The 27,703-nt window shown below is 42.8% G+C and overlaps 1 protein-coding gene across 2 annotated transcripts in view; it reads left to right on the plus strand.

Moving 5' to 3' along the window:
* Window positions 1-27,703, plus strand: part of akap7 (A kinase (PRKA) anchor protein 7) — a 157,097-nt gene that overhangs the window by 92,283 nt on the left and 37,111 nt on the right. The window lies entirely within an intron of this gene.

Below are 27,703 nucleotides of genomic sequence, written 5' to 3' on the forward strand. Positions count from 1 at the left end.
TCCTGGTCACTTTCCAAACCAGAAGATTCTATCCTAAGGGGTATGGCTGCCTCCTGAAACAAAGCATCTAAGTAACTCTCTCCCTCCGTGATGTGTTGCTGTCCCCAGCTCAGCCTCCAGCTCAATGACTCTGAGCTGAAGCTCCTCAAGCCGCACTTACTGCAGACGTCCTTGCCCTGGATAACACTGGTATCCATGAGCTCCTACATGCTGCAGCCTTGACAGGTCACCTGTCCTGTCTTAATTATTTTGTTCAATTATTTATGTATTTCAGTTATTTATTAATCTTATCACAAACTGCAACGCAAATTTAAACCTTTGGAAAATAGATCATGCCCACTCATGGATATTCCCCAGGTACTCACCAACAGCTCATTCCCTGCCCTGTAGCAGAGCAGAATGAAAAAGTTAGAAAAGCAATGGGGTACCTCCCTCCCCAAACTTCCTCTTCTCACCAAAAATCCACACTGTGTCTGAAGACTCACTCAGTGCTTGTAGCACAGAGAGTGTCTGAATAATATACATTGACATGGAGTATCAGCACCTAAACATTGATGATATTCTTATATGATCCTACCTCTTCTAGCTCGGTTAACAATCTAGCTATCGTATGGCATTGAAATATATAAGGTTTATATTTTTGGATGTCCTGTAAAATAAATACTTGCGTTTTAATGAATAAATATCATTTTGTTTGTGACATTCTTGTATGTTTATGCAAGTAGATAAAGCAAAAGAAACAGAAAATGCTGTTCTTGACATGTATTGGAACAAGACGGCTCAGCTTTCCAGGTGTAGACCCATTATTGGGACTAACTGGTACTTAGTAAATAATTGAGTTGAAAAAAAGCAAAATGAAACCTGGAAAATAGAAACAGGAGTAGGCTATTTGGCCCTTCGAGCCTGCTCCACCATTCATTATGATCTTGGCTGATCATCCAGCTCTGTAATCTGTTCCCGCTTTCCCCCCATATCATAGTCGTAGAATCCCTACAGTGCAGAAGGAGGCTATTTGGCCCATTGAGCCTGCACCAACAACAATCCCACCCAGACCCTATCCCTGTAATCCCATGCACCTTCAATTTATATTTTATCCACATTATACTGAATCTGCCATGCATTTGCCCACTCACTCAACTTGGCCAAATCACACTGAAGCATCTCTGCATCCTCCTCACAGCTCACCCTCCCATCCAGCTTTGTGTCATCTGCAAATTTGGAGATATTACAGTTAGTTCCCTCATCTAAATCATTAATATATATTATGAATAGCTGGCGTCCCAGCACTGATCTCTGTGGTACCCCACTAGTCACTGCCTGCCACTTGGAAAAAGACATGTTTATTCCTGCTCTTGGTTTTCTATCTATCTCAGTACACTTCTCCCAACTCCATGTGCTTTAATTTTACATGCTAGTCTCTTATGTGGGATTTTGTTGAAATCCTTCTGAAAGTCCAAATAAACCACATCCACCAGTTCTTCTTGGTCAACTCTACAAGTTACATCCTCAAAGAATTCAAATAGATTTGTCAAGCAAGATTTCCCCTGTGTAAATCATTAATGTAGAGCATAAATACTTGAGGCCCCAGCACTGATCCCTGTGGCACACAACTGGTTAGTTTTCCAGCATGAAAATGATTTATCCCAACTTTCTGTTTCCTGCTAGTTAGCCGATCCTCTATACATGATTATATATCACTCTCAACACCAAGAGCTTTTACCTTGTACAGTATAAGATATTGGCGTTTTGAGGTAAAGTATCTAAAATCTGAATTCTTAATTCATAATAATAGGGTCCTCAGTTGTGCCTGACCAAACAAGTAACTAACAAGCAGTACTTATAAATCAAGCAGAACGTGTTAAACAAGATGTTACACCTACTTAACAAAAGTAGTGTCAAAGTGGCAATGCCCAGGGGGCACCTTGATTCTGCCCACCTGGCATTGGGCAATGTCAAGGAGGTGGAGCCAGAGGGGGTGGGGCTAGCAGGGGCAGGGCCTTGGGGGGGCAGATTGATGGGGGTGGGGGGTCCCACTGCCACTCTGCACTTGGCAGTGACAGAGGGAGGGAGACCAGAGATCGGGGCTGACCATTGATGGGAGAGGGCGGGGGGTCAGGACTGCGGGGGTGGGGTGGGGGGGGGGGGGGATCTGGGCAAGTCCGGACAGGTCCAGGGGGTGGGGGCTCTGCAAGCCAGCAATCCAGGGTTGCTGTCTTGGCCAACGATCAGGAGGCCGGCAGTGCGAGGCTACTTTGCATGCGCCAACCTCCACTCTGACTGATCGGCGTGTGCGCATTAGCCTGCTCAGCACTATGCTGCCGGGACTTGATGGTTTGAGTTATAAGGGGAGGCTGGATAGACTGGGACTTTTTTCTCTGGAGCGCAGGAGGCTGAGGGGCGATCTTATCGAGGTCTATAAAATAATGAGGGGCATAGATCAGCTAGATAGTCAATATCTTTTCCCAAATGTAGAGGAGTCTAAAACTAGAGGGCATTGGTTTAAGGTGAGAGGGGAGAAATACAAAAGGTTCCAGAGGGGCAATTTTTTCTCACAGAGGGTGGTGAGTGTCTGGAACAAGCTGCCAGAGGTAGTAGTAGAGGCAGGTACAATTTTTTCATTTAAAAAGCATTTAGAAAGTTACATGGGTAAGATGGGAATAGAGGGATATGGGCCAAATGCGGGCAATTGGGATTTGCTTAGGGGTTTAAGAAAAAGGGGCAGCATGGACAAGTTGAGCCGAAGGGCCTGTTTCCAGGCTGTAAACCTCGTTGACTCTGTGACTCTTCAATGGGATTGGCCCCGCCCACAGCTTTTTAATGAGATTCACATTCGTGCTCTCTGCAGTGCATAGAGTGTGGGAGATTCATTTTGACAATCCCACTCAGGAATTCGACACTTAGAATTTTTGGGGGGAGAATCCCACCCATGGTTAGTCAATCAAGTTAGTAACCTTAAAACCTTGATAATATGTTGTTCTTCTTTAAAATCAGTTGGTTCATCAAGAGCAGTTCCTCACAAGCAGCTGCTGTGTCTGTTTTCAGCCCAGCTTTTAACTATTTAATTGTCTTAATCGGCAAACAGAAATTCAAACTATTCAATGGCTAAGGATGTAAATCCCTAAAAGTTAATAGTATTATTAGAGTCTTCAAGTGAACATTATCAATAGCCTTTTGGAAATACAAATATACAGCACACTTACTGATTCTCATTTATGCATCTTGCCTGTGACATTCTCAAAGAACGCCAATAAGTTTATCTAATATGATTTCATTTCATGAAACTATGTTGATCCTGCCTGATTGTGTTGTGAATTTCTAAATGTCCTGCTTCAACCTCATCAATATTTGATTCCAACCATTTTCCCAGTGACACGTTAGGAAACTATAGGCCCGTTAGTCTGTTTTCTGTCTCCCGCCTTTTCAGTGTTATATTTGTGGTTTTCCAATCTGCTGGGACCTTTCCAAAACCTAGGGAATTGAATTAAGTTTGAAATTGGCAGAATATGAGCATTCTAATCACCCAGTCCCTCCAGGATCTTTTGTTTAGGAACTAGGTGACTGTGAATGCTTGGACAATTATAGCTGTTGGACATTGACAAGAACCAGACTGTATGCTGCTCATTAAACTTCCCACACCTCGAACATTTGCAAATATGGTTGTGGCACGCTGATTCCGTAGATATTTTTGGGAATCGATTCAACGGGCAAAGCTCCAGTTGAAGGAAATGAAGATGGCTTCAGTCATTGGTGCATTACGATATATTGAGTCATAACTTCCGGGCTGCCCAACGTTGAATTTTGGGATACCCCAAAGATGTGCTGGGTGTCCCTCTTGGAACTTCTTAATTCCAGGGCACTTGTCCAGAAGCACTGGGAACCATCTGAAAAAATGATTTAAGCAGGGTGAACGGTGGGAAGCTTTTCCCCAGGTCGGTGGTGACGTTCACGAGGGGTCATAGGTTCAAGGTGAAGGGGGGGAGGTTTAACACAGATATCAGAAGGACATATTTTACACAGAGGGTGGTGGGGGTCTGGAATGCGCTGCCAGGCAAGGTGGTGGAGGCGGACACACTGGGAACGTTTAAGACTTATCTAGACAGCCATATGAATGGAGTGGGAATGGAGGGATACAAAAGAATGGTCTAGTTTGGACCAGGGAGCGGCGCGGGCTTGGAGGGCCGAAGGGCCTGTTCCTGTGCTGTGTTGTTCTTTGTTCTTTGTTCAGGTTTAAAGGTAGCCGTAAAAGAAATTTGGGTAGGTACTTTCAAGAGTAAATAATTACTAAGCCATGGGATCAATGGAATAGTTGCATTCAATGTTCTGTAAGAAGTTTAACAACACCAGGTTAAAGTCCAACAGGTTTATTTGGTAGCAAAAGCCACACAAGCTTTCGGAGCTGCAAGCCCCTTCTTCAGGTGAGTGGGAATTCTGTTCACAAACAGAGCATATAAAGACACAGACTTAATTTACATGAATAATGGTTGGAATGCGAATACTTACAACTAATCAAGTCTTTAAGAAACAAAACAATGTGAGTGGAGAGAGCATCAAGACAGGCTAAAAAGATGTGTATTAGTCTCCAGACAAGACAGCCAGTGAAACTCTGTGGGGGTTACAAATAGTGTGCCATGAACCCAATATCCCGGTTGAGGCCGTCCTCGTGTGTGCGGAACTTGGCTATCAGTTTCTGCTCAGCGACTCTGCGCCGTCGTGTGTCGCGAAGGCCGCCTTGGAGAACACTTACCCGAATATCAGAATATTGGCGTTCTCCAAGGCGGCCTTCGCGACACATGACGGCGCAGAGTCGCTGAGCAGAAACTGATAGCCAAGTTCCGCACACACGAGGACGGCCTCAACCGGGATATTGGGTTCATGGCACACTATTTGTAACCCCCACAGAGTTTCACTGGCTGTCTTGTCTGGAGACTAATACACATCTTTTTAGCCTGTCTTGATGCTCTCTCCACTCACATTGTTTTGTTTCTTAAAGACTTGATTAGTTGTAAGTATTCGCATTCCAACCATTATTCGTGTAAATTAAGTCTGTGTCTTTATATGCTCTGTTTGTGAACAGAATTCCCACTCACCTGAAGAAGGGGCTTGCAGCTCCGAAAGCTTGTGTGGCTTTTGCTACCAAATAAACCTGTTGGACTTTAACCTGGTGTTGTTAAACTTCTTACTGTGTTTACCCCAGTCCAACGCCGGCATCTCCACATCATGACTTCAATGTTCTGCACAGACACAGTAGGCTGAATGTCCGACTTCTGTGCAGTTTCATTTCACTTGTAGGATTTTTTGGATGGTGTGTTTTCTCACCATGCTACAGAGAATTTGGTGGGAATGTCAGTAGCCCTGGAGCATTAATTGGCTGGAGACATGACTCCTGCCCCTCAATTGGGCAGAGGTCACACCTCGGAGAGCTACTAGCTAATCTGATTGGCTCTCAGCCAGGAGTAGTAGTCACTGCTGGGACTACAAGCAGTCCCAATTCTAAATGTTGGGAACCAAGAACAAAGGTAGGCCCAGAGATCTTATGGTATGGGGCAGGGGAAGGTCATGTCAGAAAGGGGACAGTGTTTAGGGGGCACCTGGTTTTGGTGTGGGTGGCTTCCAATCAGGGAAGGGTACCAGCGATGGAGGAGTCGACCCATCCCCTTTCGTGCCCTGAGGCCTAAGCAGATGAAGCTGTCAGGTTTCACCCCTTCCTCCTCATCCTTGATCCCCTCCCAATGTCAAAATTATGGCTGGGGAAGAAGAGGCACGAAGGGCCTCAGTTGCGTTATGGGCGAGCTACCCTGGGCTTTGCTTGCGCCCCTGTAATTTTTCTGACAGATCTGGGCAGGAGGCTGAGCATTGGTTTCATCTTCTCCTCCTCCTCCCCCCCCCCCCCCCCCCCCCCCCCCCCTCCCCCAACTTGCAAACCTGTCAGTCTTCTTTATGATTTTTATCCAGTTATTAAATACTATTTGCCACAACTGCACAAAGTTTCACAATCAAAGCACTCTCTGGGTAGGGAGTTGTACTGAAACAAATCACTTGTCTTATCCATATTGTTAGAAAGCCAGGAGCTTAATAAAGCATTTGCGATCTAATAACTGAAATCTAGGAAATCTCCAGTATCTTACATAAAGATTCCTTTTATTGAGAAATGTTTGTACTTGCATTAAAGGATACTGATGTGAGTTCTGGACCCTGGTAACAATATGTAAATTCTTGCTTCCCTCTTGTGCTATATGTTATCGTCAAGACCCACAATTTGGTGAAAACTTCACAGTTAATGAGAAGCCAGTAAAATTGGGTGGAAAAACACCAGCTGTGGTCCTGCAATTCCCTGACATGTGCTTCCTGTCAGTGTCATCATCAGTACAAACCAGAATCATTCTTATGATTTCTAACAGATCAGCTTTGTTAATACTTCGTACAGCATTGTTTTGTGTATGGCCCAAAAGCACTGCTTCAGTTTGCTTATCATCTGTTATTTTCAACTAAATAGTTGACACTTCCATTTCTGGGATGATTTTCTTTGTACTTCTGTCTCCAGGTTACCACCCTCTCGAGTTCAGGCTTTTCCCTGTGTCTTAGAATCGTAGAATCCCTACAGTGCAGGAGGAGGCCATTTGGCCCAACAAGTCTGCACCAACTCTCCAACTGAGCATCTTACCCTAGCTCTATCCCCATAACCCCATGTATTTAGCCCGCCAATCCCCTAACCTGCACAAATTGGGACACTCAGGAGCAATTTAGCATGGCCAATCCACCTAACTGCACATCTTTGGACTGTGGGAGGAAACCACGCAGACACAGGAAGAACGTGCAAACTCCACACAGACAGTCACCCAAGGCTGGAATCGAACCTGGGTCCCTGGAACTGTGAGGTAACAGTGCTAACCACTACCACCGTGCCGCCGCCCACTTGATTCTGAAGATTTTGCTGCTTTCCTTGTACTTTCTTCTGCCAACTCTATGTTGAGTGAACGTAAGGCATGTGCGTGAGCAGCAGCATTGGCCTTCTATTGGTGCATTCTCTCCAGTCTCCAAGGCACTGTAAAAGTAAACAATTCCTTTAAGGTCCCTGAGGTAAGTGACTGAGGCTGGGGTATGTGGAGTAGGGGAAGGGGAGGTTGTGTAAAAGAAATCAGTTAACCACAGACCCGAGAAAAGTGCACAATGTGTTTTATTGGTTGGCTTTTGAAGTTTTTCTTCCTGAGAAGTTTTATAAGTCATTTTCACTTCAGTATGTGTTTATATATTGACTTAAACATTAGATTGACCTCTGACTGCAGAGCAATCTTCTGCCAATATTGCTCTTTAGCAGAAGAAAGGAAGTAAACAAAGATTCATAATGATATTTTAAGCTTTGGTGACAAACAATTCACACTGTGTCAAAGGACAGGGAGTTGTCAGTGTTATTTCAAAGAGGACATCATTGACCATATAGGGTGGTTCTTGTCGCCTTATTCGATTCTGTATGCAGGACAGGGCCAGAATCATGGGATCGAAGTACAGCGTTGGTGGTGCAAGCTTTCACTGGTCAGATTTTTGGATTTCTTGTTTCCATGAATGTTATGCCCATTTTTCTTCTTTATTAAATTTTTGGCATGGGTGGATGGAGCCACGTGTGCTCTTTACTGATTTAAATATGCACATTCCACCGGCATATGTCTTTTGCATCTGGTGTACAATGTAAAAATTCCTGACTGTGCATCATTTCTATGTTGTCACTTACATAGATAAATGAGGTGTTGCAGGATCATAAGCTGATTTGGTTCAGTGGAACTGGTCCATTTCAAGGATCTCACTTTCTGGAAAATCTTTACTTATCTCTCAGGCCTGCATGCATGTTTCACGGTGTTATTTTGCTTTGGGGAATCACTGAACTGCTCTTCAGATTACTTCAGTCATGGACTCTTTGGTCACCAGCATTTAAAAAAATTCCCAATGCTACTGAGCAGCATGGATTTCCTTATCTCACCCTTATTATTGTCATCTTGATGGTGGAGGAGGCAAAGCAGACTGAGGCAGCACCAAGGTGGCAGAGACCCAAACCATGACTAACGCTGATCACAGACATATAGCCTGACTAAAAGGCACCATATGAGAAGATTAGCTTTCAATGATTTTGCCCTGATTAGCCATATTACTTTCTGTGTAGTGACCTACATCTCTAACGAAGTAACAGAAGAGCTCCAACAGTGGCTGTCAAAATCAACACAGCTCTTGACATTTATACCTCCCGCACCATCCAAGCTGCAGACGCAAATCTATGCAAAATCAGCCAGGGAACCATCGTGAGCCTGTTCAGGACAGGTCATCGATCAGTAATTTATCTGTCTTTAGAAGATTTTTTTTGATTTGATTTATTATTGTCACATGTATTAACATACAGTAAAAAGTATTGTTTCTTGCTTGCTATAAGACAAAACATACCGATCATAGAGAAGGAAACGAGTGAGTGCAGAATGTAATGTTACAGTCATAGCTCGGGTCAACTGAAAGATCAACTTAATGCAAGGTAAGTCCATTCAAAAGTCTGACAGCAGCAGGGAAGAAGCTGTTCTTGAGTCAGTTGGTACGTGACCTCAGATTTTTGTATCTTTTTCACAAAGGAAGAAGGTGGAAGAGAGAATGTCCGGGGTGTGTGGGGTCCTTAATTATGCTGGTTGCTTTGCCGAGACAGCAGGAAGTGTAGACAGAGTCAATGGATGGGAGGCTGGTTTGCGTAATGGATTGGGCTACATTCAAGACCTTTTGTAGTTCCTTGCGTTCTTGGGCAGAGCAGGAGCCATACCAACCTGTGATACAACCAGAAAGAATGCTTTCTATGGTGCATCTGTAAAAGTTGGTGAGAGTCGTAGCTGACATGCCAAATTTCCTTAGTCTTCTGAGAAAGTAGAGGCCTTGGTGGGTTTTCATAACTATAGCGTCAGCATTGGGGGACCAGGACAGGTTGTTGGTGATTCAAGTCCTAAAAACTTGAAACTCTCAACCCTTTCTATTTCGTCCCCGTTGATGTAGACAGAGGCATGTTATCCTTTAAGCTTCTTGAAGTCGATGACAATCTCCTTCGTTTTGTTGACATTGAGGGAGAGATTATTGTCGCTGCACCAGTTCACCAGATTCTCTGTCTCATTCCTGTACTCGGTTTCATCATTGTTTGAGATCCGACCCACTACGGTGGTGTCGTCAGCAAACTTGAAAATCGAATTGGAGAGGAATTTGGCCACACAGTCATAGGTGTATAAGGAGTATAGTAAGGGGCTGAGAACACAGCCTTGTGGGGCACAAATGTTGAAGATGATCGTGGAGGAGGTGTTGCTGCCTATCCTTACTGATTGTGGTCTATGGGTTAGGTGAAGTTCAGGATCCAGTCGCAGAGGGAGGTGCCGAGGCCCAGGCCACGGAGTTTGGAGACGAGGAGTTTCGTGGGAATAATGCTGTTGAAGACTGAGCTGTAGTCAATAAATAGGAGTCTGACATAGGTGCCCTTGTTATCTAGGTGTTCCAGGGTTGAGTGCAGGGCCAGGGAAATGGCGTCTGCTATGGACTTGTTGCGGCGGTAGGCAAACTGTAGTGGATCCAGGTAGTCCGGGAGGCTGCAATTGATTCGTGCCATGACTGACCTTTTGAAGCACTTCATGATGATGGATGTCAGAGCCACCGGCCGATAGTCATTAAGGTTCATAGTCAGCAGCCTGAAATAATGATGGATTTCCACAGCTTAGGGAAGAATACATGGCAGCAGTATTATACTGTGGACTCCTATTTCAGAGACATTGATTGTCCCAAGAAGAAGGGGACTCTCCTCCCTGTGTGTCCAATTTGAGGCGAACATCGATAACAATTTTCTGCATGTCAATGTAAAATTTGTAGCGAACTGTCACAGTGTCCTTGTCATAAGCATCTCCAGCTTGCTGGTGCTAGTTAAAGATGACAGTGAAGTGTTGGATAGTTTTTGATAGCCATGGTGTGCCCCCATTAAAGGGAGCTCACGATCTAGGCTGACACATCTGTGTAATAAGGAAGGATTGCTGCACAGTTGAAGGTGCTGGCTTTTGCACCTAACATTAAAAATAGGACTTAGTTGTTCTTTCAGGTGGATGTAAAAATTCCACGGCAGCATTGAAGAAGGGAAGGAAAGTAGCCTGGTATCCTGGCTAACATTTATCCCTCGTCCAACACCCATGAGGAATTAAGGGCTATGGGGAGAGAGCGGGTAAATGGAGTTGAAATCAACCATGATTGAATGGTGGAGTGGACTCGATGGGCCGAATGGCCTTACTTCCGCTCCTATGTCTTATGGTCTTATGGTCTTAACACCCAAAATAGATGATTTGGTCATTTAATTCATTGCTGTTTGTGGGAGTTCAGTGTGCACAAATAGGCTGCCACGTTTTCTACAGTACAACTGTGACTGCATTTCAGAAGTACTTCATTGATTGTAAAGTACTTTTCAAGAGTCTGAGATTAATATATAAACGTGTAAACTTCGAGCCAGCTACAATGAGAAGTACAATTAATTGCATTCACTTTTAATAGGACACTGATTAAAGTAAGTGTCAAAAGAGTGAAAGGTGAAATGAGGATAAACCTTTTTATGCAGCAAATGGTTAGAATCTGGATTGCATTGTCTGAGAGTGTGGTGGAGGCAGATTCAGTGGTGGATTTCAAAAGGAAAATTTAATAACTCCCTGAACAGAAAAGTTTACAGGGCTGCAGGGAAAGGGTGGGAAGGTGGGACCAGCTGAATTGTTTTTTGGCGGTGGGCTGGCATGGAGGGCAGCATGCCTTCCTTCTCTGCTGTAACTATCCTTTGATTCAGTGACTTGGACGAGCCTAATCTATTTCCATCACCCAAACTGTCCTTGCTGCTGGCCTTTTACTCAGTGTCTATCTCCTTGAAAACTAAAATGACAATTTCATAGAACCAGTAAAGATGAGATTTGCAGACATGCTATCTCCCTGACTCATAAATCAAGGGACAAACTCTTAAAAAGAAAGACTTTGGTCTGAAAATCACAAGGTCCCAAACATGAATCAACATCGATTGATTTTGGTTTATAAACCTCAATAGCGGATTATTTAATCTCAGCAGAGTAGAGCTCAAACTGTTTTGCTGCATTAGCAATGAAAACCTCTAAAAGATCCCACCTCTTAATAATTGTGCATTCTGTCTCAACAGACATTCTATTCTATTCTATTCTATGATTAGACAGGGGAAAATGTTTACCAGCTTATTATTCTGTTTTGTGGAATTGGTGAATGAAGTAGGTTTCTGGGCATGTTATATTGTTTAGGGTTTAGAAGAACAAGAAGTGAACTCATTGACATGTGTAACATTTTTACAGGGCTTGACAGGGTAAATGCAGGAAGGATGTATCCCTGTTGGTGTATCTAGAACAAGGGGACAAAGTGTCACTATAGGAGGTAGGCCATTTAGGACCAAGGTGAGGAGTTTTTTCAAAGGATGGTGAATCTTTGGAATTCTCTCCTCCAGAGGAAGCTCAGCCATTGAATACATTCAAAGTAGAGGTCAATAAATTTCTAGATACCAGTGACATGAAGGGTTACGGGGATAGTATAGGAAGATGGTGTTGAGGTAGAAGGTCAGTCATTATCTAGTGGAATGTTGAAGCATGCTCAAGGGATCAAATGGCTCCTGCTCCTATGTTCCTTGACCTGTCTCCCAAATTATGGTGGCCAGGCAATGCATCAGGCAGCCCACCTGCCCGTAGGCCTGTTGAGACCATAAGTGTCCAATTAATGGTCACTTCAGGGCCTCAACCTGCCTCTGCTGCTACTTTAGGCTGGAGAAGGCAGAAGCAAGGTGTGCAGCCTGGCAGCTTTCATTGAATGGACTATTGTTGGATAGAAAGGGAGGGCACCTCTTCTAGGGACCCATCAGGGACACACCCCCAAGTTTGTACTCCCCCTGCCTTCTTCCACCCCCTCCCCCCATCCCTCACCTCCAGCATCTAAAACCAGACCCCTTTATCCCCCCTCGCTGGAGTCTGCCAAGTATGCCCAACCAAAATCCCTGACCTACCTGAAAACTGGGATCCATCACCCCTTCATCTTTGTGGACTGCCTGTAATCCCAACAGTAGCCCACTATGCGATTCTTGATGCTGCAATTTCTACAGAGCTGCTGGCCAGTGGCGGACTTTATCCCTGGTGGTGGCAGAAGTCCCACTCTGACCCGAGTATTAATATAAAAGAATTATAGTTAATAATCATTATTATAATTATAATAATAACTAATACCAGAATATTATTGTGGCAGGCAACCAGGTTTCTGGTTTGTGTGGTGCCGACAGACTTTTCGGTCAGGGGACAGGTAATCCATCTCCCTGTAAAATCCAGCCCAGTGACGCAGATGGAGAGACGTCAAGCCAGGGAAGGGTGACTGACTGTCAGATAACTGACTTTATCTTTTGTCCTGTAAGCAGCGCAAAAACAGTCCTGGATAAAATCTCAGACACAGGAAATATTGGATGAATTGGGCATTTAATTTGGGTTATAGAAAATGAAAGGCATGAGCACTTGGGCACAAAAGATGGAGCTGAAAGAGGGGCAGTTGAGCGAGGAGGGAAGATTTATTTCTTTATATGGCTGTATTTGTCTCTGTGGCAGTAAGCAAGCTAACAACTTCTCTTGTGTTAGGGCGCTGATGTAAGAAAGCACTCCAGTTTTTGGAAAACAAAAAAAAATCCAGACATTTCAGAATCCCCCTTGCATGGTCGCAAACCCTGTCTCTTGCAGTGAATTCACATGAGCCGTCATGTCTAGGTTTGGGAAGGAGAAGCTGCAACAATGAGCAGCCTGGTAATAAACAGACCACAATCAATATAAAGCAGCTCAGATCAAAACATATGCACTAAATACTCTCCCTTTGAAAGCTTTTAAAGTGAAGCTTCAGAACACGAGGAGTAAGAAGAGTAAAGGAAAGGTGATGTAGCAACCAAAATGGAAAAAGTCAGCTATCATAGAACCCTCAGCCCATCAAGCCTGCACCAACAACAATCCCACCCAGGCCCTATCCCCATAACCCGACGTGTTTACCCCACTAATCTCCCTGTCACTAAGGGGCAATTTAACATGGCCAATCCACCTAACCTTCACATTTTTGGACTGTGGGAGGAAATCGAGCGCCCGGAGGGAACCCACACAGACATGGAGAGAATGTGCAAACTCCACACAGACTGTGACCCAAGCTGGGAATCGAACCCGGCTCCCTAGCGCTGTGAGACAGCAGTGCTAACCACGGTGTCGCCCTATCATTGGGAAACTGGTGAAGGTGGTGCCTGTGGCCAGAGAGTACTGTTGCACAATGGTCAGCACTGATGGGGAAAGGGACAATGGTGAGGGGGACAAGTAATAGCGGAGGGCTAATGAGCTGATGATGCAAGAAGAATGAGGCATTGGGTAAACAAGCTGGTCAAGTGAACTCTTGTACGGAGGCTTCAAGAAAAGGCAGTCGTCGCCAACAACTTTGGTGTTAGACAATAAAGACAACGAGTTTTTAACAGTGATTGTGGAAAAAGGGGTTCTGTGAAAGTAAATTTGGAGGGCAGACAAAGGAATAAGGAGTATAATCAAAGAGGACAAAAGTGAACAATCAAAGTAAATTGATTCAAAACAATTAAGAAGTGGAATGGCAAAGGAGTATTTGCATATGAAAATAAACATGGAGGAAAACATTATACAGGATAGGGAGGGGACAACACACCACAACTCTCCCCCTGCTGCAATAACACAAAAGAAGAAAGAAAATGCAACAAACTAATGACAAATTAATAATGCAGAGATAAATGCAGACGAGAGATATGAGCATAAAAGAGGAAAGTAGTGGAGAGCTGATATCTTCTCTCCTTCCTCTCCCCATGATTAGTGAGGCTTGAAACCAAGGACTTGAAAGTCAGGTTTCCTTTCTCAAACTGAAGATAACAGTAGACAAGATGCATTGCAGCTATAAACTGCCAAATGAAATCTACTTGCGTATGTTATTAAACTGCTGCACTGTCACTGATGCCACTATAAAGTCAGATAAGGCTCAGTCAGCTAGCTTACAAGAGGCATAATCAAGTTCAAAGAAGAGCACTGGTTTCGTAGCCCTTGTCTGTATTGTAAGATGATGGTTTGTGCCATGGTGGTCAAGTCTGTATTAAATATTACCTGGTGTGGCTCAGGAGCTCTCTCTGACACGGCATCTCTGCCACGTCTTGCAGCAGAGGAAAACAGTCGGCTGAGAAGATGCCCAATTTGCTGGTGTCTGTTTTCTCTGGCTTTTTTTTTGGCCAACTGAACCCTTTTTTTACTGCTTGCATCTTTCAATGCCATTCCAAATAGTCAACCTCCGGAAGTCTCAGCCATCAGCGATTGTCCAACCGTTGTCAAGTGTCAACATCTGCCATCTCCCTATCTCACTGGCAGGTGTTCATGAAGGCGGAGGCATGGACAGCCAGGAGGTCGTGACTCAAGAGGTCAGTTCACTTAATAAGTTTTTTGTATATACAGCTGTCATCCATTTGGCAGCATAGACTTCATTGGCTTCGCAATAAGTACATACTAATGCAATTAACACATTCAGGACTTTTGAGTTGGTGGCCTTGTCCTATCAAGTGATGCTGAGATGGTGAATGTGGGAACTGTTCAGAATATGTTGTCCAGTTCTCACCACTATAGGGGAGTGTGCTCAGGACGCAGGCTTGGTAGATTTGCAGTTTCACATTCTCAGTCAGGTTGCTATTGTTCCACACACTCTTACTCAGCTTGAACATAACAGTTGCAGGTTTTGCAATGCATGTGTTGATTTCAGCATCAAAAATTACATACTGTTGGTGATTAGGGAGCCTAGATATGTGAAACTGTCAACAATCTCTAATATCACATTGTCAATGCTGCTGGATGACAGAATGGCAACATCCGGGACCATGACATTTGTCTTCCTGATTCTAACAGTGAAACCAAACTCTTTACTAGCATGAAAGAGGATGTCCGCTTGCCACTGCAGGTGCTCCTCAGTGTGCAATAGTATTGCAGCGTTGTCATCGTTAAGAACTCTGTGGTGAAGACTTGCACACTTTTGTCTTGGATCTCAGGCGAGGAAAGCAGTCAGCTTTCCATCCATTCTGCTTTGTAAGTAGATCCCCCCACTGTAGATAACCTGAAGGCATAGACCGTAGCAAAGAGAAGAATGTGCCAAAGAGTGTCGGTGCCAGAAAGCAACCCTGTTTGATTCCACTGTGAATCTCAAAGGGTTCCAATGTTGCCCCGTCATAGCTGATCTTACCGATCATGCTGTCACAGAAAGAAGACATTGAGCAGCTTCAACCGGCTGCCAATTTTCTCCAGCTTAAATAGAGCACCTCTGCTCACATGGTCAAATGCTTATTAGTGTGATCGATGAAGACAGTATACGATGGCCTCCGTTGTGCATGGCATTTCTTTTGCAGCTGCCAGACTGAGAAGATCATGTCAATTGTAGATTTTCCAGTTCTTAACTGCACTGGGATTTGATATAGATGCGTTTAGCAAGATCTGCAATCTGACAAGAGTGACATGGGCTGCTGGTTTTCTCACGATGCTCAGCAGGGTGATGCCTCGACAGTTTTATGTCATTCTTTATTCTTGTACAAGGTCACAATCTTTGCATCACCTGCATGTTCCCTTCAGCAGAGACAGAGAAGTTTTATGCAGATGCTGCAGGAGTGTCAGTTTCCCATTCTTGATAAGTTCAAGTGGTATCAGCACTTGGAGCATTGCGCATGGCAAGTTAGTCAATAGCTTTGTTCAGTTCCTCCACTTTCAGTTCGATACACAGCTCTGCCATGGCAGACAGCCTTTCTCTGGTATCGGTAGCTTTCTTCGAGACAGTGTGCTCCCCGGAGTACAACTCAAGGTAACGTTCCACCCATTTCTCCAACTGTTTATTGCAGTTGGCGATAACCCCTCCTGCCTTTGTTTTCAGTGGAACCGTTTTCTCTGTTAATGGACCTGTTGCCCTTTTGATCCCTTCATACATGCCCCTGACATTTCCTGTGTTGAAGGACATCTGGATATTCTGGTAGAGTTGTAACCGGCCGTCATTGACACACTGTTCCTCAGTCTGCTGAAATTTACTTTGAGCAGCTCCAAGTGCATTCAGAATTTTTTCCCTTGGATCTCCTTTGTAATTAATGAGAGCAGACCATTTTGCTTCAATGACAGGTTCCATCACAGTGATGTTAGGCCTCGATCCAGTCAACATATCAACACTCTTGTTTTCATATGGTGAGAGTACAGCATTGTAGATGATGTCTCGAAGTGTATTCTATTTCTTTCCTGCACTCTGTGTGGGAATGTTGGTGAATGCCTATCTAACTGACTCATGGACAGCAACAGCATGAGCTAATAAATCAGTATTGTCTAGAATGCAACGTACTTTCAGTGTGAAATAAAGGATTAAGAATTGTGATGTAAAGCATTTGGTGTCTATTGATTAAAAGTACACTGTTGATAAATAGGTATGAATGTCTAATACAAAATGATAAATAGGATGTTGTATCCTTCTACAGGAAGCAATGAAACAAGATTAGTTTTCACACAGGTATGGGGAAACGGCAGGGAACTGCATTTATTAGTCTTAGCTCTGATAGCATCTGGTACCAACACAGCCACAATGGGCTGATTTTAATTGTAAGAAAATAGCAGTTGGACTATCAGAATGCTTTCCCAATATCACCAGAATTAGCTCAGGACCATTTTCACAATGGGGCCTAATTTTAATTTCATAGGCAAACTACCCACATGTTTCCAATATGGACAACAACTAGTCGGGTGGAATTTTCTGGCTGATTGTCAGTGTCAGGAGTTTCTAGTCCCGCTGCAGTGAATGGAGATTTGGCTGAGCGGCAAATTCTCCATCTGTAAGCAGCTGGTAAGATCGCACCCGTAATTTGTGGCAGAAGTGGTTAAGGGTGTTTGGGTCACTTCGGTGAGTCCAGTTGCACCTCTGCAGGGTTAAACTGGCAGGGTGATCTAATAATGCAATGGTTGGTGATATATTTGACCACGTGCAAACTCCTTCGTACGTTGACAGCTTGCTACACGTTCCATCTTGCAAGTTAATTCTGAAAATGAAATATCCTACTTACAACAGCTAACGTGAAAAATGTCCTTTTTTAGAGTGTCCTATGTTTTTCAGAACATTGAATTTGATGATCAGCCATGATCAAAATGAATGGATGAGCAGCTCAAAGTGCCGAATGGCCTATTCCTGCTTCTATTTTCTATGTTTCTATGTGTAGCCACATGGAAAGTGGCTACCATGTCAGGAAAGAGGAGCAGGGACAGAGTGGGTGGGGTTGGTGGTGACCAATAGATCGGGGTTTTGATGGGGCTTTTAAAGGAGAGAGACCTGGAAAGGTAAATGGAGTTTAGTGAACAGGAGCTGGGTAGCCAGACATTCTAATGAATTGATGAGGCAAAGGAATGGGGGGGAGGGGGGGGGGGAGGCGGGGGGCGGAATTCAGAAGAGGCTGGAGTCAGAGGAATGGAATATTTAAGCAATTATGTAGGGCTGGAAGAGTCTCTCTGATATGGCGGGCCAACACAAACAGGTTTAAAGATGACTATTTAAAACTCTTGGCATTAGGGTACAGATGTTAATGTGTTTTGGAATGGTTTGAAAGGCAGATGGCACCATATTGAATTCAATTGGTATCTGAACCCACTCCTGTCTTGCAACACATCTCTGTTATTATATGTTATATCCATTTGTATACACACTATAGTGTACAGATATAAAGTTTCTGCAGATATAGAATGGGAACAGTGACAGCTCTTCAGCTACTTTGTGTGTTGTCTGTCAGAAATAGGCCTCAGCTCCAAGTAGCAGTATCTTCCAGAAGGACTGTTCATTTATCTGCTTTCAGCTTTGCCATGTTTTTGCATCTGCTACTGTTCCTAACAGATAAAACTGAGTGACAGAAATCCATTATAATTGACCTTTTACTAGCTTAAAAACAGCTAAGAAAAACAGGAGGAAGTCTGCAGTGAATTGATAAAATATAAACTGGTTCCAAATGTGGTAGAAGGGAAAATGAAATGCCTTTTTTGTTTTTTTCGATATTGAAAAAGAAAAGAAAAAAGGAAATGGATGATAAAAAAAATCATGTTAATATATAATAGAAATTAAATGGCTTGGGGTAGCAACTTGAAGATGAATAATTTAATTTTGCTGTAGCATGAAGCCATGTCTGAGTTTGTTTTGCTGGCGGGGAAAGTGAAAGATGAGCATTGCAAGCAAGAAATGTTTGGGGGGTTGGGGGGGCGTGTGTGAAATATTTGAAACCTTATCCTTTGTTTTAGAAAAAAATGAGGGAAACTTCCAAAATAAAGAGCAAAAGAATAACAATGCTCCTTAAAGCTTGTAGCCTCTATCTAACAGCACAATTAAATATAATTTGCATTAAAGATACTGTCAGCATTCCAAAGCTTCTGCTCTGTTACCCCAGCCCAACGTTACAGCAGCCTGCGTTAGAAGGGCAAATCTTCGAGTGAAAACGTTGGGATTTTGGACTGATGATGCAGTCCTCAGCATGCAAGCAAACAGAAGCGAACAATTTCTCTGATTATCAGATGCTTCCTATTTGTGCCAAAAAATAAAATTAGTTATGCTTAAGGAAAAACCATGGCTTCTGAAATTCAGATGGTTTGCTTGGGTGCGAATGTGATGGATATACCATGGGGAAGGCTAGAGAATCCAGCCACTTTGTGCCTCATTTAGGTTCTGCATTTACTTCTGTTGGAACTGAGGTAGTGTGTAAAATGCACCTGCTCTAGTCATGCAAATGGTTATGGTGGAGGCAGGGCTGGGTGGATGGTGACCTAGGCCAGGATTACATTATCAGTGGCAAATGGGAGTTCAGTGCTGAGAAGTGTGAGGTAATGCATATTGGGGAGGACCAAGCACGACAATAAATGGCAGGATACTGAAAAGTGAAGAAGAATGCAGGGACCTCAGAGTGCCTGCCCACTAATTCCTGAAGGTAACAGAACAGGTAGATAAGGGAGTGAATGTAAATGCGATACTTTCCTTCATTAACTGAGGCCTTGAGTATAAGAGCAGGAAGGTTATACTAGAACTGTACAAAACACTAGTGTGGTCACATTCTTCCTGTAATGTGGTGCCCAGAACAATCTAGCTGTGGCCTAGCGAGAGATGGGCTGAGTGGCCTAATTCTGCTTCTGTGTTTTATGGTCTTATTCTGGAGGGCTCTTTTCAGCTGGCATGGCCACACTTGGCTCAATAGCCTCCTTCCATGCTGTAACTTTCATTGATTCAATCTTTGATGAGGAGCATTTGGTTGCTTGTGGACATAGACTCTCCTGTGGTTCCATCCCCTACTGGATTAGTTGAGATTATGAGCATGATTTGAAATGCCTTCCCTGTTGGAATTCCTGTCCTCGGGAATTTTCTGACTCCATTTCCCCACAGAAAAGGAGGAAAGTCTCAAGTACGGCCTGGTGGCCATTTATAGAGCAGCTTTGCTTTTGGCCATGCAGTGAGTTAGAGAATTTGAAGGCCAGTCAAATCTCCATTCACTGTGGCAGGATGGGAAAATCCCGCCAGTGTGAACGGAGGTAACATTCTGCCTCCATGCTGTTCTTTGACCTCATGCTCACTGGAAGATTTTGGAGAGGAGCGGAAAATAACAAATGATAGAGTTATTGCATTCTTTTGCTCACATCGTTTTACTTAATCTTTCAAATCAATTGCTATGTTGTTTAAAATTGGCTGATTTTTAAAAAAAAGTATTATTCTGCATATATGGAAAATATATAATATAATTTAATTATGTAATTTATAAATCATGAAAATACTTTAGCAATAAACCTTTGTCACTTATGTTTTTGTTCCTTATGAGCTGTAATATAAATGTTGAAGATAAAAATTTACTGAATTCCACCACATGGAATGGTCATTCAATCTTGACACTTCTTATTCCAGAACAGACAGGCGACAACTGGGAATTATTCTGCTGCAAATTATCATTAGGAACATGAGATATTGTGACCAGTTCATACACGGCACTTAATTTCCATGAATGGGCTAGGGTGGTTAGATTGGTTGATTGTTGAATAGGAATTGCTCAACTGAGCTGTTGATCTTGTACAATCATCTCACATCTAAAAATAATCAACTCTTCAAGTTAGTTTAATTAAATGGCATTTGGCATTTTTATATTCACAAACAATATAGTAGCTAAGCAACAAGAGGGACAGCATAGCAACATGATGTACCTTGTACTCTTCATACTGATATACATTCTGGAATTTAAAGCTACCTATAATGAAAGAGGGCGAGAAAGATTCATAATAGTGATTAATTCCAAAACTCAGGAAAGAACAGACGTGTGCATGTTGATACTTTGCATGTCAGCCATTAGTACTCAAGGGTGTCCCACAGCATCCTCTCTGAGGCAGCCTAACAGATCAACCAGCAGAAAGTACTTAACAATTTTCTAAGCTGGTATCCCTGGATCAGAGTCAACTGTGATTCAGAGTAACAGCCCTAATGGAGTGAATTAACATCCTGTTTTGTATTGTCACAGAACCATGCTCTTTTTAGTTAATTTTTAAATTCAATTAAATTTTGTATCAATTTCCTTGTAATATCTTTAATAACAGTGCATTTTGCATAGTACAGACTGCTAAATTTCTTGAAGTACGCAGGCTCTTTGATAATAGTCATCATTCAAGGTAAAAGGCTTTTATTGAGTCCAAGTAAGCTACGTGTTTTCAGTATAAAATGACTGCAATTTTGCTTCATTGCGATTCCGAGTGAGGAATGTGACAACATACGTTAAAAAGCAACTATACTATGCTAAAAGAATGAATAATCCATCATGTTGCCAGCTGATTTTGCCAGCGTGTTAACTCTGGGATAAATACAAATTTGCCAGCTGCCTGGGTTGTGAGCAGCATACTAATATAGCAAAGCTGGAGCATTTCCCATTTTCAGATTCCTTTCCTTTTATTGATGGAGGAAAATTGTTAAAAGCTGGGAGATTCATAACGTCAGCTTTCCCGACGGAAATTTCATGAACAAGCAAACTATAAAAAATCCTTCGCACTGAGTTAGGACTTGTGACAATCAAAATAATCTCCTTCATCCTTCTTCGCTTTGACGACATAGGGCCTTCCATTATAGCATCACCCATAATACAAGAAGCTTCTGTGTGCCTGGAAAATTTTTCTTCTGCATGGGACAACAAATAACCTTGAAGCTTCAGAGAAAGAACATAGATTATGTGGTTTTCCTTTTCCACTATATTTGCATATATCCCCCACTCCGGGGATGGACATTTCTTCTGTGTGCACCCAGTTGCGCCAAACTTTAATCTTTGTTTTAGCGCAGCTACAAGCAGGTATATTAGGGAGTGGGAACTGCTGAGTTCTCTTGCAGAGAGCTGGCACAGTCATGGCAGGCCGAATGACCTCATTTTGTGCTGGGCATTCTATGATTCTGTAAGTCCAATGTGACCTGAATGGTGAAATTTGAATTAACAGTAGCAGTTAGAGACTTGGCTACTTTATTGATTATAAATAAACCCATAATTTTGCCATTAATAACATTATGGGATTGGATTTTCTGGCTGGTCCCACTGTCGGTGACCCCCACCCATCCTCCACCGGAGGTTCCCCATCGGTGAAGGGTGCAAACAATGCTCCTGTGAAGTGCCTTGGGACATTTTGTTACAGTAAAGGCATTATAAAAATATATATGGTGTATTAAAAATAAAAACCTAGCTGTGGTATGGTGGAATGTCACCTTTGACAGTTCCTAAAGCAAAAATAGCAAGTATAATTCTGAATTTAAAAAAAATATTATTCGTATATCAACATTTAAGGCAGCAGTTCAATATCTCTCCATTCTGTACTTCAATGAAAGCTTGGCCATTTTAAAATTTTGGACAGGTTAATGATTCATATGGTAATATATTGTAATACCATTCAAGGTTATAATTGTTGCATAACTTTTCTTAAATATTTTGCCTTGACGCAGAGTGTAATGGGAAAGAGTGCTATGCATAGTATAAGATCAGCTCATTCGCATAAAACAGAGAGCTAATGAATACTTGGGAAAGCACCAGGGTCGCGATGTGGGTTAATTGGTACATATAAAACCATCTAAAGGGTGAAGCAAGTTAACAAAGTAGAATGGCTCCATCCCATGGTGTGGAGATGCCGGCGTTGGACTGGGGTAAACACAGTAAGAAGTCTCACAACACCAGATTAAAGTCCAACAGGTTTATTTGGTAGCAAAAGCCACTAGCTTTCGGAGCGCTGCTCCTTCGTCAGGTAAGTGCGAGTTCTGTTCACAAACAGGGCATATAAAGACACAAACTCAATTTACAAAATAATGGTTGGAATGTGAGTCTTTACAGGTAATCAAGTCTTAAAGGTACAGACAATGTGAGTGGAGAGAGGGTTAAGCACAGGTCAAAGAGATGTGTATTGTCTCCAGCCAGGACAGTTAGTGAGAATTCTCTAAAGGTGAAAGGTGTTTCTGTTTATAAGGGGTATCCTCCCAGTTAAAACAAAATTAAAACAAGCTGAATAGGAAGGCTTGAAAAGTCAATGCTATCTCACCTGTGTACTAAATCTGAGAGCAGGTGAGGAAGAAAAATTTACTGGTTGCCAAAGTAAGTGTGCCCTTGATTTATTAAATTTTACGATTTTACCTTACACTACATATTAACAGCATTTCATTGTAAATGTGATAGCATGTCATAGACGGAGCATCATAAATGCCTTGGGATATTTTTATTACAGTAAATGCACTATATAATTCATTGTTTTGACATTTAGAATGTACAGCATTCTGGTAACTGTTCAGCTACTTTGCGAATGCACAGATCTGCCCAAGTTTCACAGTGGTTAGCACTGCTGCCTCGCAGCTCCAGGGACCAAGTTCAATTCCTGGCATGGGTCACTGTCTGTGCAGAGTCTGCACGTTCTCATAAAAACATAAGAACTAGGTGCAGGAGTAGGCCTCAAGCCTGCTCCACCATTCAATAAGATCATGGCTGATCTTTTCATGGACTTAGTTCCTCATCAACTCAGTCCTAATTCCGCTCTCCCTTATTTTGAGGCCATGCCTCCTTGTTCTAGTTTCACCCGCCAGTGGAAACAACCGTATTTCAAGATGGTGCCAGAGCAAGGTGACTTCTTGCAAGCTGTGCCCAGCATACCTTCAAATTCTATCTTTTACTCTCATTCTATGCTTCGCAAACTTCATTCTAACTCTTTTAAACTCTCTAACAATACTTTCATTAAGTTGATCTTTCTCTCCATCCTAGTTATGACTGTAACACATTCTGCACTCTCTCGTTTCCTTCTCTATGAACGGTATGCTTTGTCTGTATAACGCGCAAGAAACAATACTTTTCACTGTGTGCTAATACACGTGACAATAGTAAATCAAATCAAATCAACCTCCCTGCTTCTATCTTGTCTATCCGCCTCATAATTTTATATGTTTCAGTAAGACCACCCCTCATTCTTCTAAATTCCAATGAGTATAGTCTCAGTCTACTCAGTCTCCTCATAAGCCAACCCTCTCAACTCCGGAATCAACCTAGTGAATCTCCTCTGCACCCCCTCCAGTGCCAGTTCATCCTTTCTCAAGGAGGGAGACCAAAACTGTACCCAGTACTCCAGGTGTGGCCTCACAAGCACCTTATACAGCTGCAACACAACCTCCCTTTTTTAAACTCCATGCCTCGAGCAATGAAGGACAAAATTCCATTTGCCTTCGTAATTACCTGCTGCACCTGCAAACCAACTTTTTACAATCATGCATAAGGACACCCAGGTCCCTCTGCACAGCAGCATGCTGCAATTTTTCACCATTTACATAATAGTCCATTTTAAGAACATAAGAACTAGGAGCAGGAGTAGGCCATCTGGCCCCTCGAGCCTGCTCCTCCATTCAATAAGATGATGGCTGATCTTTTCATGGACTCAGCTCCACTTACCCACCTGCTCACCATAACCCTTAATTCCTTTATTGTTCAAAAATGTATCTATCCTTGCCTTAAAAACACTCAATGAGGTGGGCTCTACTGCTTCACTGGGCAGGGAATTCCACAGATTCACAACCCTTTGTGTGAAGAAGTTCCTCCTCAACTCAGTCCTAAATCTGCTTCCCCTTATTTTGAGGCTATGCCCCCTAGTTCTTGTTTCACCCGCCAGTGGAAACAACTTCCCTGCTTCTATCTTATCTATTCCCTTCATAATTTTATATGTTTCTACAAGATATCCCCTCATTCTTCTGAATTCCACTGAGCATCGCCCCAGTCTACTCAGAGCCTCCTCATAAGCCAACCCTCTCAACTCCGGAATCAACCTAGTGAATCTCCTCTGCACCCCCTCCAGTGCCAGTATATCCTTTCTTAAGGAGGGAGACCAAAACTGTACACAGTACTCCAAGTGTGGCCTCACCAGCAACTTATACAGCTGCAACATAACCTTGCTGTTTTTAAACTCCATCCTTCTAGCAATAAAGGACAAAATTTCATTTGCCTTCTTAATTACCTGCTGCACCTGCAAACCAACTCCTTGAGATTCCTGCACAAGGACACCCAGGTCCCTCTGCACAGCAGCATGCTGCAATTTTTTACCATTTAAATAATTGTTCATTTTGCTTTTATTCCTACCAAAATGGATTTACCAACATTGTACTCCATCTGCCAGACCCTCGCCCACTCACTTACTATCTATATCCCTTTGCAGACTTTCAGTGTCCTCTGCACATTTTGCTCTGCCACCCATCTTAGTGTCGTCTGTGAATTTTGACACATTACACTTGGTCCCCAGCTCCAAATCATCTATGTAAATCGTAAACAATTGCGGTCCCAACACTGATCCCTGAGGCACATCACTAGTCACTGATCGCCAACCAGAAAAACACCCATTTACCCCCACTCTTTGCTTTCTGTTTGTTAACCAATCTTCTATCCATGCTAATACATTACCTGTAACACGGTGCACCTTTAGCTTATGTAGCAGTCTTTGGTGCGGCACCTTGTCAAATGCCTTCTGGAAATCCGGATACACCACATCCACAGGTTCCCCATTGTCCATTGCACATGTAATGCTCTCAAAGAATTCCACCAAATTAGTCAAACATGACCTTCCCTTCATGAACCCATGCTGCATCTTACCAATGGGACAATTTATATCCAGATGTCTCGCTATTTCTTCCTTGAGATGGATTCAAGCATTTTCCCTACTACAGAAGTTAAGCTAACCGTCCTATAGTTACCCGCCTTTTGTCTACCTCTTTTAAACAGTGGCATCACATTTGCTGTTTTCCAATCTGCAGGAACCACCCCAGAGTCCAGCGAATTTTGGTAAATTACCACTCGTGCATTTGCTGTTTCTCCCGCCATCTCTTTTAGTACCCTGGGATGCATTCCATCAGGACCAGGAGACTTGTCTACCTTTAGCCCCATTAACTGGCCCAACACTACCACTTTCATGATAATAGTTTCTAGGTCCTCACCTGCCATAGCCTTCCTGTCATCAATTTTTGGCCTGTTATTTGTGTCTTCCACTGTGAAGACTGCAACAAAATACCTGTTCAATGCCTCAGCTGTTTTCTCATTTCCAGTTTTACATCCCCCTTCTCATCCTCTAAAGGACCAATGTTTACTTTAGCCACTCTTTTTCGTTTTATATATTTGTAGAAACTTTTGCTATCTGTTTTTATATTCTGAGCTAGTTTACTCTCATAATCCATCTTACTTTTCTTTATAGCTTTCTTCGTGGCTTTCTGCTGACCTTTAAAGATTTCCCAATCCTCGAGGTTCACACTAATCTTTGCCACTTTGTCTGCCTTTTCTTTCAATTTGATATCCTCCTTTATTTCCTTAGATATCCATGGCTGATTATCTCTTTTTCTACAGTCCTTCCTTATCACTGGTATATAAGTTTGCTGAGCACTGTGAAAGCTCACTTTGAAAGTCCTCCACTGTTCCTCAATTGTCCCACCATAAGGTTTTTGTTCCCAGACTACCTTAGCCAATGCCTCCCTCATCCCTTTGTAGTCTCCTTTGTTTAAGCACAAGACACTGGTATTGGATTTTGCCTTCTCACGCTCCATCTTTATTTTAATTTCAACCATACTGTGATCACTTCCAAGAGGATCCCTAACTGCAAGATCATTAATTATTCCCGTCTCATTACACAGGACCAGATCTAGGATAGCTTGCTCCCTTGTCGGTTCCATTACGTACTGTTCAAGGAAGCTATCGCGGATACATTCTATGAACTCCTCCTCAAGGCTGCCGTGACCGATCTGGTTTGACCAATTGATATGTAGATTAAAATCCTCCCATGATAATTGCTGTACCATTTTTACATGCATCAGTTATTTCTCTGTTAATTTCTCACCCCACCATGATGTCATTATTTGGTGGCCAATAGACTATGCATATCAGTGACTTTTTCTCCTTACTATTTCTAATTTCCACCCAAATGGATTCAACCTTTTTTTCCATAGAACCTAAGTATCATCTCTCACTATCGCCCTGATGTCATCCTTAAATATCAGAGCTACACCACCTACTTTACCTTCCTGTCAGTCCATCCGACCAGTCTGATCCCCTGGATATTTAACTCCCAGTCGTGACCATCCTGCAACTACGTCTCAGTAATGGCCACCAAATCATACTCGTTCGCAATGATATGTGCTGTCAACTCATTTACCTATTTTGCTGTTATTCCTACCAAAATAGATGACCTCACACTTACCAACATCGTACTCCATATGCCAGAACCTTTGTCCACTCACTTTAACTATCGATATCCCTCTGCAGACTTTCAGTGTCCTCTGCACTTTACCATTCATCTTAGTGTCATCTGAGAACTTTGACGCAATACACTTGGTCCCCAACTCCAAATCATCTACTTAAATTGTAAACATTTGCAGTCCCAATGCTGATCCCTGAGGCACACCACTAGCCACATGATTGCCAACCAGAAAAACACCCATTTATTCCCACTCTTTTCCTTCTGTTAGTTAACCACTCCTCTATCCATGCTAATGCATTACCAGTAATACCAAGCACTTTATCTTATGCAGCAGCCTTTTGTGCAGCACCTTGTCGAATGCCTTCTGGAAATCCAGATAAACCACATCCACTGGTTCCCCATTGTCCACTGCGCTCGTAATGTCCTCAAAGAATTCCACCAAATTAGTTAAACATGACCTGCCTTTCATGAACCCATGCTGCGTTTGCCTAATGAGACAATTTATATCCAGATCTCTCACTATTTCTTCCTTGATGATAGATTCAAGCATTTTCCCCACTACAGAAGTTAAGTTAACCAGCCTATAGTTACCCATCTTTTGGTGTCACATTTGCTGTTTTACAATCTGCCGGAACTGCCCCAGAGTCCAGCGAATTTTGGTAAGTTACCATGAGCGCATTTGCTATTTCCCCCAACATTTCTTTTAGTACCCTGGGATGCATTCCCATCAGGGCCAGGAGACTTATCCACCTGTAACCCCATTAGCTTGTCCAACGCTATCTCTTTAGTGATAATGATCGTTTCTAGGTCCTCACCAGCTATAGCTTCCTTGTCATCAATTTTTGGCATGTTATTTGTGTCTTCCACTGTGAAGACCGACACAAAATACTCCTATCGATGCC

The sequence above is a fragment of the Mustelus asterias genome, chromosome 5, assembly GCF_964213995.1.
Source record: "Mustelus asterias chromosome 5, sMusAst1.hap1.1, whole genome shotgun sequence".
In the NCBI taxonomy this organism is placed as follows: domain Eukaryota; kingdom Metazoa; phylum Chordata; class Chondrichthyes; order Carcharhiniformes; family Triakidae; genus Mustelus; species Mustelus asterias.